Raw genomic sequence first — 12,500 nt, 5'->3', positions numbered from 1 at the left:
GCGGCGACAAGCTCATATGGCTGCCGCCGCCGCAATATGCGTTCAACTTGTCGATGTATCTGGTATTCTTGCGATTCACATACCGACACGCAGTTTGCTGCTGTCTTCATCGACCCACGAGCCGAGTGATCCCCCGTTAAGAGTTGTGTATTTGCCATTTGGTCTTTTTGCGACTAACCATCACAGGTCGAGTCTCGATGAAAGGGTTTGACAGATATAGCCCAAGTTTGTGGTTTGGGTTTGGCCGGACGGCTTGTTGTTGTTTTTTGACACTAGAATTTCACTCTTTTTGGGTCAAGAGGCTTATTCGCCGGTAGTAAGGAACGGACGGGCAGCTGTCCAAAGCCCTGTCCGTCCTCCTCCGGTCTTCGCGCTCTCGCCCGAGTGTGGTCCACCCACAGCGTGGTACCTATTTTTGGTGCGGGGGCCGGGATTGTCCTCTTTCCCTGCTGGAGTTGCCAGAGCATAGCCCGAGACCGCCCAAATCAGGAGAGTAGTAGTTTTAAGAGCGCCCCGTTCTCTTTCTCTCTGTTAATGATCCTTCCGCAGGTTCACCTACGGAAACCTTGTTACGACTTTTACTTCCTCTAAATGATCAAGTTTGGACATCTTTCCGTCAGCTCGAGGCGATGACCCCAGAAAACCCTCGCGGGCAACGGGGCCGACAATCCAAGAGCGCCAGTCCGAAGGCCTCACTAAATCATTCAATCGGTAGTAGCGACGGGCGGTGTGTACAAAGGGCAGGGACGTAGTCAGCGCAAGCTGATGACTTGCACTTACTGGGAATTCCTCGTTCATGGGAAACAAATTGCAAGCCCCAATCCCTATCAAGAAAGGCTTTGAACGGGTTACCCTTCCTCTCTCGGAGGGGAAAACTGTTGATCCCTTCAGTGTATGCCCAGAACATCTAAGGGCATCACAGACCTGTTATTGCTCAATCTCGGCTAGAATTGCCGCTTATCCCTCTAAGAAGAAGTTGCGAACTGGACACCATTTTCTGGAGATCCGTCGACTACTTAGTAGGCCAGAGTCTCGTTCGTTATCGGAATTAACCAGACAAATCGCTCCACCAACTAAGAACGGCCATGCACCACCACCCACCGAATCGAGAAAGAGCTCTCAATCTGTCAATCCTTCCGTGTCTGGGCCTGGTGAGGTTTCCGTGTTGAGTCAATTAAGCCGCAGGCTCCACTCCTGGTGGTGCCCTTCCGTCAATTCCTTTAAGTTTCAGCTTTGCAACCATATTTCCCCGGAACCCAAAGACTTTGGTTTCGGAGCTGCCCGCCGGGTCATGGGAATAACGCCGGATCGCTAGTTGGCATCGTTTATGGTTAGAACTAGGGCGGTATCTGATCGCCTTCGAACCTCTAACTTTCGTTCTTGATTAATGAAAACATCCTTGGCAAATGCTTTGCAGTAGTTCGTCTTGCGACGGTCCAAGAATTTCACCTCTAGCGCCGCAATACGAATGCCCCGCCTGTTCCGATTAGTCATTACCTCTGGTTCCGAAAACCAACAAAATAGAACCGAGGTCCTATTCCATTATTCCATGCATCACCATTCGGGCCATTCAAATAGCCTGCTCTGAGCACTCTAATTTTTTCAAAGTAAACTTCCGCCACTCGACACTCGACAAAGAGCATCCTGCGGCGGCGGGCGGTTGTTCGGAGCGTGACAGTAAACACCGGCGGTGCACCAGTCCGGAACTGAGATCCAACTACGAGCTTTTTAACCGCAACAACTTTAATATACGCTATTGGAGCTGGAATTACCGCGGCTGCTGGCACCAGACTTGCCCTCCAATGGATACGTTAAAGGATTTAAAGTGTATCATTCCGATTGCGAGGCCTCGGATGAGACTCACATCGTTATTTTTCGTCACTACCTCCCCGTGCCGGGAGTGGGTAATTTGCGTGCCTGCTGCCTTCCTTAGATGTGGTAGCCGTTTCTCAGGCTCCCTCTCCGGAATCGAACCCTGATTCCCCGTTAACCGTTATAGCCATTGTAGGCGCATAACCTACAATCGAAAGCTGATAAGGCAGACACTTGAAAGAAGCGGCGCCGGTGCGGAGACCGTGCGCTCAGCCCGAAGTTATTCAGATTCACCACAGGTGGGTTACGGACCGGGGCCCGACCAGTTTTGAACTAATAAAAGCGCTCTTCCCTTGCGGTCAGAGACCAATTGCATGTATTAGCTCTAGAATTGCCACAGTTATCCAAGTAAGTGGGTTTACAGATCCAATGAAACATAGCTGATTTAATGAGCCATTCGCGGTTTCGCCTTAAATCGGCTTGTACTTACACATGCATGGCTTAATCTTTGAGACAAGCATATGACTACTGGCAGGATCAACCAGGTAGCTGCTGCTGTTGGCGGCGCCTATCACGGCGGCCAAAATAGTGAGATTGAGAGAGAGGCAGAAGACATTGGGCGAGGGACCGCACGTTGGCCTTAGAGAAATAGCAAACCAGATGATCAGATCTAACTGCACCTTCTCTTGCTATCCTCGGCGCCGGCAGCGCCACCGTGTGTGCCAATCTCCTCCCTTATCCGCTCCTCTTTGCCCCAGCTCCAGCGAGGCAGCCGACATTGGGCGAGGGACCGCACGTTGGCGAATCTCCTCCCTTATCCGCTCCTCTTCTCTTTGCCCCAGCGAGGCAGAAGACATTGGGCGAGGGACCGCACGTTGGCCTTAGAGAAATAGCAAACCAGATGATCAGATCAAACTGCACCTTCTCTCGCTATCCTCGGCGCCGGCAGCGCCACCGTGTGTGCCAATCTCCTCCCTTATCCTCTCCTCTTCTCTTTGCCCCAGCGAGGCAGCCGACATTGGGCGAGGGACCGCACGTTGGCCTTAGAGAAATAGCAAACCAGATGATCAGATCAAACTGCACCTTCTCTTGCTATCCTCGGCGCCGGCAGCGCCACCGTGTGTGCCAATCTCCTCCCTTATCCGCTCCTCTCCTCTTTACCCAGCTCCAGCGAGGCAGCCGACATTGGGCGAGGGACCGCACGTTGGCCAATCTCCTCCCTTATCCGCTCCTCTTCTCTTCTCTTTGCCCCAGCGAGGCATAAGACATTGGGCGAGGGACCGCACATTGGCCCATCTCCTCCTCTCTCTCTTTCTCTTACTGTTTGTGGGGACGTGGGCTCATGAGCGCCATCGTCGCCCAATATTGGTTAGGTTGTGTATTTCACGGGTGGGAACCGCCATCATCGTTGTTAGGTGATGGGGTAACCCAACGTGTGCTTTGACGAGTTTTGGCTGCTAAACTCTCTTTTTAGTATACTCGGCTCCCAGACTGCGCCCTGGTCGTGTTGAACCATGAGCGTTGTCTATGCACATTTAGGGTAGCCGTTTGCGCGTGGAATAGTGCAATGAATCTCGGTCAAGAGACGGTTGGGCGCTGCATTGAAGGCCGGCACAGACGCGAAGACGGGTTGATCAGCCAACGCAAGTCCGCTAAGTTGGGCAGACAGCAGACAGCTGTGATGGAAACTAGTAGGGTGGCGACGTGTGTGCCGAGAGAGAGACGGAGTAAATAATGTCCAAACGGAAGAGAGACCTGGCAAGTGTAATTGATAGATCGCGAGCCTACGCCCCATAAGCCCGCTCCACTGCCATTCCTCTGATCCAATGAGACTAAAATCTCTCTCCTTCTGCTCCAGCCATTGCAGGGCAGGGAAGCGACGGCAATTTTGGTTGTTGTTTTTGAATGCCGCGCTTTGCTTCGCAGAGGCGCCGAAGCGCTCCGCTTGTGGGCGGAAAATATTTCACACCGAATATGTGTGTGAAGGCGCCCTCTCCCCTTAATATAGTGAAATAGTGCAATCCAGCATACAAGGTCGGACGATAGGACATTCACCGTACCGCACCTCGAGAGTGGATGTTGTTTGTTGGGTAAGGTTAAAACCGGACTGTTCGCAGACAGCCGAATAAACCCGTTCCGGACTAATTGGTGGATGCAACATCATGATGCTGCTGTCGCGGAAACCGCAGTGGCGACGTGTTCGCCGAGAGAGAGTAATAATGTTCAATAGGGAGAGCGACCTGGCTAGTGTAATTGATAGATCGCGAGCCTACTCGCCATTAGCCCGCTCCACTGCCATTCCTCTGACCCAATGAGACTATTCTCTCTCTCGCTCTCCTTCTGCTCCAGCCATTGCAGGGCAGGGAGAGGAAATCGACGGCAATTTTGGTTGTTGTTTTTGAATGCCGCGTTTTGCTTCGCAGAGGCGCCGAAGCGCTCCGCTGGGGGGCGGAAGATATTTCACATCGAATATGTGTGTGAAGGCACCCTCTCCCCTTAATATAGTGAAATAGTGCAATCCAGCATACAAGAGCGGACGATAGGACAGTCACCGTACCGCACCTCGAGAGTGGAAGTTGTTTGATCGTTTGTTAGGCAAGGTTAAAACCTGACTGTTCGCGAACAGCCGAATAACCCGGTTCCGGACTTACAATAGACGCAACATCATGATGCTGTTGCTGTCACGGAAACCGTGGTGGCGACGTGTGCGCCGAGAGAGTAATAATGTTCAATTGGGAGACAGACCTGGCTAGTGAAATTATAGATCCCGCCCACTGCCATTCCTCTGACCCCATGAGACTATTTTCTCTCTCTCTCTCCTTCTGCTGCTCCAGCCATTGCAGGGCAGGGAAGGACGCAACTTTGGTTGTTGTTTTTGAATGATGCTTTTTAGAGAGGTGCTGAAGGCTCGCTGGGGGCGGAAGATATTCCACAAGAATAGGTGTGTGAAGGCACCTCTCCCTTAATATAGTGAAATAGTGCAATCTGGCGGACGATAGTGGACAGTCACCGTACCGCACCTCGAGAGGGCTGTTTGATCGTTTGTTAGCAAGGTTAAAACCCCACTGTTCGCTGAACAGTTTAATAACCCGTTCCTCGACTTACAATAGACGCAACATCATGATGCTGTTGCTGTCGCGAAACCGTGGTGGCGACGTGCGCTGAGAGAGGACAATGTTCAATTGGGAGACAGACTCGGCTAGTGAAATTACAGATCGCGCTCCACTGCCATTCTCTGACCCCATGAGACTATTTTTCTCTCTTCTTCTGCTGTTGCCGCGTTGCTCCAGCAGCCATTGCAGCAGGAAGGAAAAGCGACGCGGCAACTTTGCTGTTGTTTTAAACGCCGCCATTGATTTCAAGAGAGGCGCTGAAGTGCCCGCTGGGGGCGGAAGATATTCCACACCGAATAGGGTGTGAAGGCACCTCCTTAATATAGGAAATAGTGCAACTAGCATACAAGAGCGGACGATAGGACAGTCACCGTATCGCACCTCGAGAGTGGAAGGTTTGATCGTTTGTTAGGCAAGGTTAAACCCGACTGTTCGCGTAACAGCGACAACCCGGTTCCGGACTTAGCAATAGACGCAACATCATGATGCTGCGCGCGTCATGAAAACCGTGGTGGCGACGTAAAGTGCCGAGAGAGTAATAATGTTCAATTGGGAGACAGACCTGGCTAGTGAAATTCATAGATCGCGCTCCACTGCCATTCCTCTGACCCCATGAGACTATTTTCTCTCTCTCTCCTTCTGCTGCTGCTCCAGCCATTGCAGGGCAGGGAAGGGAAAGCGACGGCAATTTTGGTTGTTGTTTTTGAATGCCGCGCTTTGCTTCGCAGAGGCGCCGAAGCGCTCCGCTGGGGGGCGGAAGATATTTCACATCGAATATGTGTGCGAAGGCACCCTCTCCCCTTAATATAGTGAAATAGTGCAATCGAACATATAAGGGCGGACGTTTTCATCACCGTCTCCCACTCGGTGTGTGCAGATTCTCCGATCATTTTGTAAAGTATGCTCTTAAATCGACCCCCGATTGACTTTGCCGGTCTCCCATTCGGGTGTGCAAGTTTCTGTAGTATGCTATTAAATCGACCCCCGATTGACTTTGACTGTCTCCCATTCGGGTGTGCAAGTTTCTGTAGTATGCTAATAAATCGACCCCCGATTGACTTTGACGGTCTCCCATTCGGGTGTGCAAGTTTCTGTAGTATGCTATTAAATCGACCCCCGATTGACTTTGACGGTCTCCCAGTTTCGTGCCATCCAGTGTACAAGGGCGGACGCTTTCATCACCGTCTCCCACTCGGTGTGTGCACATTCTCGGGTCATTTTGTATAGTATGCTATTAAATCGACCCTCGATTGACTCTGACGGTCTCCCATTCGGGTGTGCAAGTTTCTGTAGTATGCTATTAAATCGACCCCCGATTGACTTTGACTGGCTCCCATTCGGGTGTGCAAGTTTCTGTAGTATGCTATCAAATCGACCCCCGATTGACTTTGACGGTCTCCCATTCGGGTGTGCAAGTTCTCTGTAGTATGCTATCAAATCGACCCCCGATTGACTTTGACGGTCTCCCATTCGGGTGTGCAAGTTCTCTGTAGTATGCTATTAAATCGACCCCCGATTGACTTTGACGGTCTCCATTCGGGTGTGCAAGTTTCTGGTATATTGTATTAAATCGACCCCCGATTGACTTTGTCTCCCACTCGGTGTGTCCCATTCGGGTGTGCAAGTTTCTGTAGTATGCTATTAAATCGACCCCCGATTGACTCTTTGACGGTCTCCCATTCGGGTGTGCAAGTTTCTGTAGTATGCTATTAAATCGACCCCCGATTGACTTTGACTGGTCTCCCATTCGGGTGTGCAAGTTTCTGCTGTGTACTTCCTATCAAATCGACCCCGATTGGCTTTGACAGTCTCCCGACCGGTGTGCAAGTTTCTGGTATGCTATTAAATCGACTGATTGACTTTGACGGTCTCATTCGGGTGTGCAGTTTCTGTAGTATGCTATTCAATCGACCCCGATTGACTTTCACTATCTCCCCATTCGGGTGTGCAAGTTTCTGTAGTATGCTATCCGTCGACCCCGATTGGCTTTTGACGGTCTCCCATTCAGGTGTGCAAGTTTCTGTAGTATGCTATTAAATCGACCCCCGATTGACTTTGACGTCTCCCAGCCGGGTGTGCAGTTTCTGTAGTATGCTATTAAATCAGCCCCCGATTGACTTTTGACTGTCTGCCATTGGTGTGCAAGTTTCTGTAGTATGCTATTAAATCGACCCCGATTGGCTTTCACTGTCTCCCATTGGTGTGCAAGTTTCTGTAGTAATAACTATCAAATCGACCCCGATTCGGCTTTGGCCGGTCTCCCATTAAGATTGTGCAGAGATTTCTGTAGTATGCTATTAAATCGACCCCCGGTGATTGACTTTGACGGTCTCCCCATTAAGATAATGCAAGTTTCTGTGGTATGCTATTAAATCGACCCCCGATTGACTTTCACTGTCTCCCATTCGGGTGTGCAAGTTTCTGTAGTATGCTATCAAATCGACCCCCGATTGACTTTGACGGTCTCCCATTCGGGTGTGCAAGTTTCTGTAGTATGCTATCAAATCGACCCCCGATTGACTTTGACGGTCTCCCATTCGGGTGTGCAAGTTTCTGTGGTATGCTATCAAATCGATCCCCGATTGACTTTGACGGTCTCCCATTCGGGTGTGCAAGTTTCTGTAGTATGCTATTAAATCGACCCCCGATTGACTTTGACGGTCTCCCATTCGGGTGTGCAAGTTTCTGTAGTATGCTATTAAATCGACCCCCGATTGACTTTGACGGTCTCCCATTGGGGTGTGCAAGTTTCTGTGGTATGCTATCAAATCGATCTCCGATTGACTTTGACGGTCTCCCATTCGGGTGTGCAAGTTTCTGTAGTATGCTATTAAATCGACCCCCGATTGACGTTGACGGTCTCCCATTCGGGTGTGGAAGTTTCTGTAGTATGCTATTAAATCGACCCCCGATTGACTCTGACGGTCTCCCGACCGGTGTGCAAGTTTCTGTAGTACGCTATTAAATGGACCCTCGATTGACTCTGACGGTCTCCCATTCGGGTGTGCAAGTTCTCTTGGTGCATTTGAAGTATGAGTTGAGTTTAATGAAGTTGATTTCGTCATAGGCACGGTGCTGTGCTGTGCTGTACCATCGACAACACCAATAAGGAAGGGGCATCTATTTTTACTTAGGCTAGCATACCTAAGTTAAAGCAAACTCCCCTTGCCAATACAAGAAGGAAGAGGATTTCTTATAGTCTAATAAACAATTCATCATGACCAAATACAGTATCTAACACAGGGGGTCCGGGGGCGCAGCCCCCGGTTAGCAACTAACCATTTGATTGCATTATCTCTGAGAATAGTTAGCAATTATCCATTTGATTGCATTATCCCAGGTTAAGGGGGGTTGTGTGTGGTTCCATATCACCAGATTTATTAAAAATCCCCACGATACGTCAGGCTAAACAGTTTAGGCTACGATACGATACGAAGTCATTAGTTAAGAGGTGAGTAAAGAGGATTATTAGAAAGAATTGAAGAATTAAGGAATTGAAGAAAAGGGTAGAAACTGAAATACAGTAGGAGTAGAAAGAATCTGGGCTCAACCAGATCGCTTCATCTTTTTTATTGGTGTTTTGTCTTTGTTCTGCTCCCTTGGGTCGTCAGACCTTTGTATTAATATTGGTTTATTTATATAATGCTGCTTATTATTATTATTTTTGTTATTGTTGGAGTTAGTGAGCCCGCCCAGGTCCTTGTGTAACTGGGAGGGTAGTCACATTTTTTTTGGGTGTTAGTTAAGTGTTAGTTGTGTTAGTCTAAAGGTACACTGTATGCCAGGTTCTTAGTGGAGCTGGTTGGTCACTCTCATCTTTATTCCTCTAGTAATGTTTTATGTAGAAATGTGTATATTGAGGCAGGAGGTGGTTCAATTACTTTTTCCTGTCTATATTATTTTTCCAGTTTTGATATGTTTCTGTGTTAAGTTCAGTCACTTTTTTCCCAGAAATATTTACAGCTTTGTTGTGTATATCTACATTGATTGCTAAGAGGTTTGCTCTCTTGCTGGCAGCTGTTCAAATTATTGATGTGGTCTGTATATTTTATGTTATATATAAATCTGGGGCTATATTTTGTACTGTTTGTAACCTTTTAATACGTTTACTAAGGAATTGTTCAATGGGATGAATTGGGTAGTCCATAATTGATTTGACAAGGAGCAATACTCGTCTTTCTTTTGTTATTAATGCTAAGGTTCTTAAAGCGTTTTATTTTGATAATCTTATTCTTGCCTGTCGTTCTTTATCTTTTAAGTATGTTATATATCCTCTTTTTGTTAGTTTTAGTCCAAGCATCCTGCCTTCAGTGTCGTATGGGTATAGTTCCTGGTCGACTATTACTGGACTTGTTTTGATCTTGGCTATTGGTATTATCTTGAATTTGTTTTTATTTGTCCTGATTTTCCATTTTTTCTCAAAATCATTTATATTTTTTATCGCTCTTACCGTGTAAGAGTGCCATAAATTGAGTTGATTTTCCTGGGTATGATACTATTTGAGTAATATCATCAACAGAAGCATTACATATTCACCCTAAAGGGGTAGGTTGAGTGTGTCTGAAGTATAAAATTAGCTATATAGTGTTGGAGAAAGGCATCCTCCTTGAGGTACTCCTCTCTCAAGATTAAACATAGTTCCTAAAAAGTTTCCAATTTGAATTTGTGCTCTCCTATCATCTAAATAGTTACACAATATTCTTAGCATGTATTCGTTAAGTCCCAGTTTTAATATTTTATATTTCAAGCCTAAATGCCCAACTTTATCAAAAGCCTTAGAAACATCCCTTAAAATTATATTGATCTGGTTACCCTTGCTTTTTTCTATTGCAATTATTTCCGTTATTATAGCTATTGCAGTTAGGGTATTTCTATTGGGCATAAATCCATATTGTCTGTTGTTAGTTTTCCCATGTTGTGTTAAAAAGGCTATAAGTCTTGATTTAATAATATTTTTTCCAATAGTTTCGGTAATTTCTAATAAAGATATTGGCCTGTAGTTTAATATTTCCTTATTGTCCTTACCCTCTTTAGGAATAAATATCGTTTAGCATGTTACTAGTTTGTCTGAAAGTAACGGTTATTAAACTTTATGCGTTATAAATGTTTAATAGTGTATTTAAAAATGTTTTTGGTAGATTCATGATCATATTTCGTGTAATACCTGTGAGCCAGGGGCTTTTCCTTAAATTTCCTCAGACAGTGCATCATTTCTCCCATGGTTATTTTTTGATTATTAGGTAATAAGTTATAGTCTATATATTGCCTTGGGGTGATTCTATGTATTCGTGTTCACTATCAAAATCTTCATTTTCCTCATCTGATATTTTAAAAACTTTTACCCATTCCCTTTTGAATGCTGACTCTTGTTCATTTTCCTCGTGCAATTTTGTTCCATTTTGGTCTTTAATGTATGGTGTTTTTTGCTTGTTGTGCCCCCTCATCTTGTTTATGGAAGTCCAAAATGTTTTTTTGTCTTTAGTCATGTCAGCCGCCATTATAATATCATTCCATTTTTTATTGTTTGCTTCCATACGTCTCTTTAATTTTATCTGTAGTGCTATCTGTGTCGTATATAGTGTTACGAACCCTCACCCAGCACTACAAAGAAGCACGCCATCTGTTGTCCTGATCTACCTGCCCAGCACCCACGAGCAACGCCATCTGGGGGCCCAGACAAGGTATGATAGTCTTAGTTACCCTCCGGGGTTTCCCTTCTCCCTATCCTGATTTGTTGCGTCACCTCCAATTCGAGGAGAGAGCACTTGGCTCTGGGAAGTGACCACAAGGATCATCTATCCTCTAAACCTACGTACGTGCAGTGACTACCTACCGTCTTCTACAATACTCAGCCTTATAGTCCCAGCCATCTCAGCTCCTCACTTAAGTACTAGTATCTCTTGTATTAATTTCCCCACGTCCGCAGCAGTTGTTTGTGTTTATTAATATGTATATACTGTTAATGTTTAGGTTAAGTTTGGTTAAGGGTAAATTATAGAAAGCTGAATATTTTGTTAAGGAATTTATGGTACTTTATTATACACAACAAAAACTCTCATCCTTTGTCTACCCTTTTATAGTCCGATTGTCTTTGTTTTTTTTTGTTGTTGTTGCCTGTTGGGATCTGGGTAGACTTTTAACTATATTCTAAATCCCAACTCGTAACAATGAAACCGTGACAGGACGACAAAGTACCATTCCTTCTCCTTGTTACTCAGTGTTAATTATTCCTCCCAGTCACTTCCATTCACAATTGCTTTACGGTGGTTTTAAGTTTCGCTTCTTATGTGTTTGCATATATTGGGACGTATCGTACAGTAAGAGTGACAGACGTAGAATAATGGTTCCAAGTGTCATAGGCTTACCTGTTATTACACATGTGATTGTGTAGTAAGTCTTACTCGGTGTAAAGGAAGAATCCGGATCTGTTTAATGCATTACTTGCCTCACTCCAGGTAGGCTGTTCCATAGTCACTAGTTTACGGTGAAGTGATATCTTGGGACGCCCCGCTCTACCTGGGACCCCATAATTGTAAAGCCTCAATTATTGTTCTTCTCATTATCTCATTCCCAGGAGTCAATCATACCATTTATCTGGGGATTTGTTAATCGGATCTTTATATTAATGCCGTAATACGCCCTACACCTCTTTCAAGAAGTATATCAGGGTTGTTAATCCGGATCTTTATATTAATGCCGTAATACGCCCTTCCTCTTTCAAATATATCAGGGTTGTTAATCCGGATCTTTATATTAATGCCGTAATACGCCCTACCTCTTTCAAGTCTCTTATCCTTATCTAAGGATCTTCTCGGAAGAACAATAATCATAAGTGTAATTTCCCTAGGTATAACTTGGTTAGTTTCCGGGACTTTCTGGTTATCCACTGCCGTGATATTTTCTAGGGTAATCCACTTATCTTATCTTTTGACCATTAATTAATTTATCTAAGTTTTCTTAACAATGGCCACCTCAGGTTTTGATCTCCAGGATTTTATTGAAAATCCTTCCGTAACTAAATTACGTGTTAATATCCTGAAGAAAGAATGGAAAGAAATAGCCAACTATTACAATATCCCATTTTCACAGCAACTGACTAAGGAAATGTTAAAAAATCATGTGATTGAAGTGCTGGTTCAACATGAAGTTTTAAAAGAATCCGCTGTTGACAGATTAACGCCCATGTCCAAGAAACTTCAACGCCTTAGAACTGGAACGAGCTAGGTTCGAGTTCCAAATCAAAATGAAAGAACTCGAGTTGGAGCAGGAGTCGGAACAGGCCAAGTTGCAGCATGAAGAAAAGTTGGAACAGGCCAAGTTGGAGCACAAGTTGGAGCATGAGGGAAGGTCGGAACAGGCCAAGTTGGAGCATGAGGAAATGATGGAACGGGCCAAGTTGGAGCAGGAGGTTAGACTGAAAGAACTACAGGTAAGAGAGATAGAAGTCACCTTAACATCGGAGTTTAGATCAAAGGAAGTGGCATTAAGAGAGAAACTAGCTGCTTTTAACCCTGCTACTGCTTCTTCCCTTGTTCACGGGTTTGATGAATCCGATATGGACGGGTCATTTAGGAC

The 12,500-nt window shown here is 45.8% G+C and overlaps 1 non-coding gene across 1 annotated transcript in view; it reads right to left on the bottom strand.

The window, feature by feature from the left end:
• The window catches only part of LOC121867395, a 164-nt gene extending 19 nt beyond the window's left edge, over positions 1-145 (bottom strand). The window contains exon 1 of the ribosomal RNA XR_006089145.1: positions 1-145. This exon is cut by the window's left edge and continues 19 nt beyond it. This is a non-coding gene — a ribosomal RNA (5.8S ribosomal RNA).
• Between the last annotated feature and the right edge of the window lie 12,355 nt (positions 146-12,500).

Source organism: Homarus americanus, unplaced genomic scaffold (genome assembly GCF_018991925.1).
Source record: "Homarus americanus isolate GMGI-L3 unplaced genomic scaffold, GMGI_Hamer_2.0 scaffold18632, whole genome shotgun sequence".
NCBI classification, from domain to species: Eukaryota; Metazoa; Arthropoda; class Malacostraca; order Decapoda; family Nephropidae; genus Homarus; species Homarus americanus.
The sequence above is the reverse complement of the archived record's forward strand: the minus strand, read 5'-3'. Positions and strand labels throughout refer to the sequence as shown.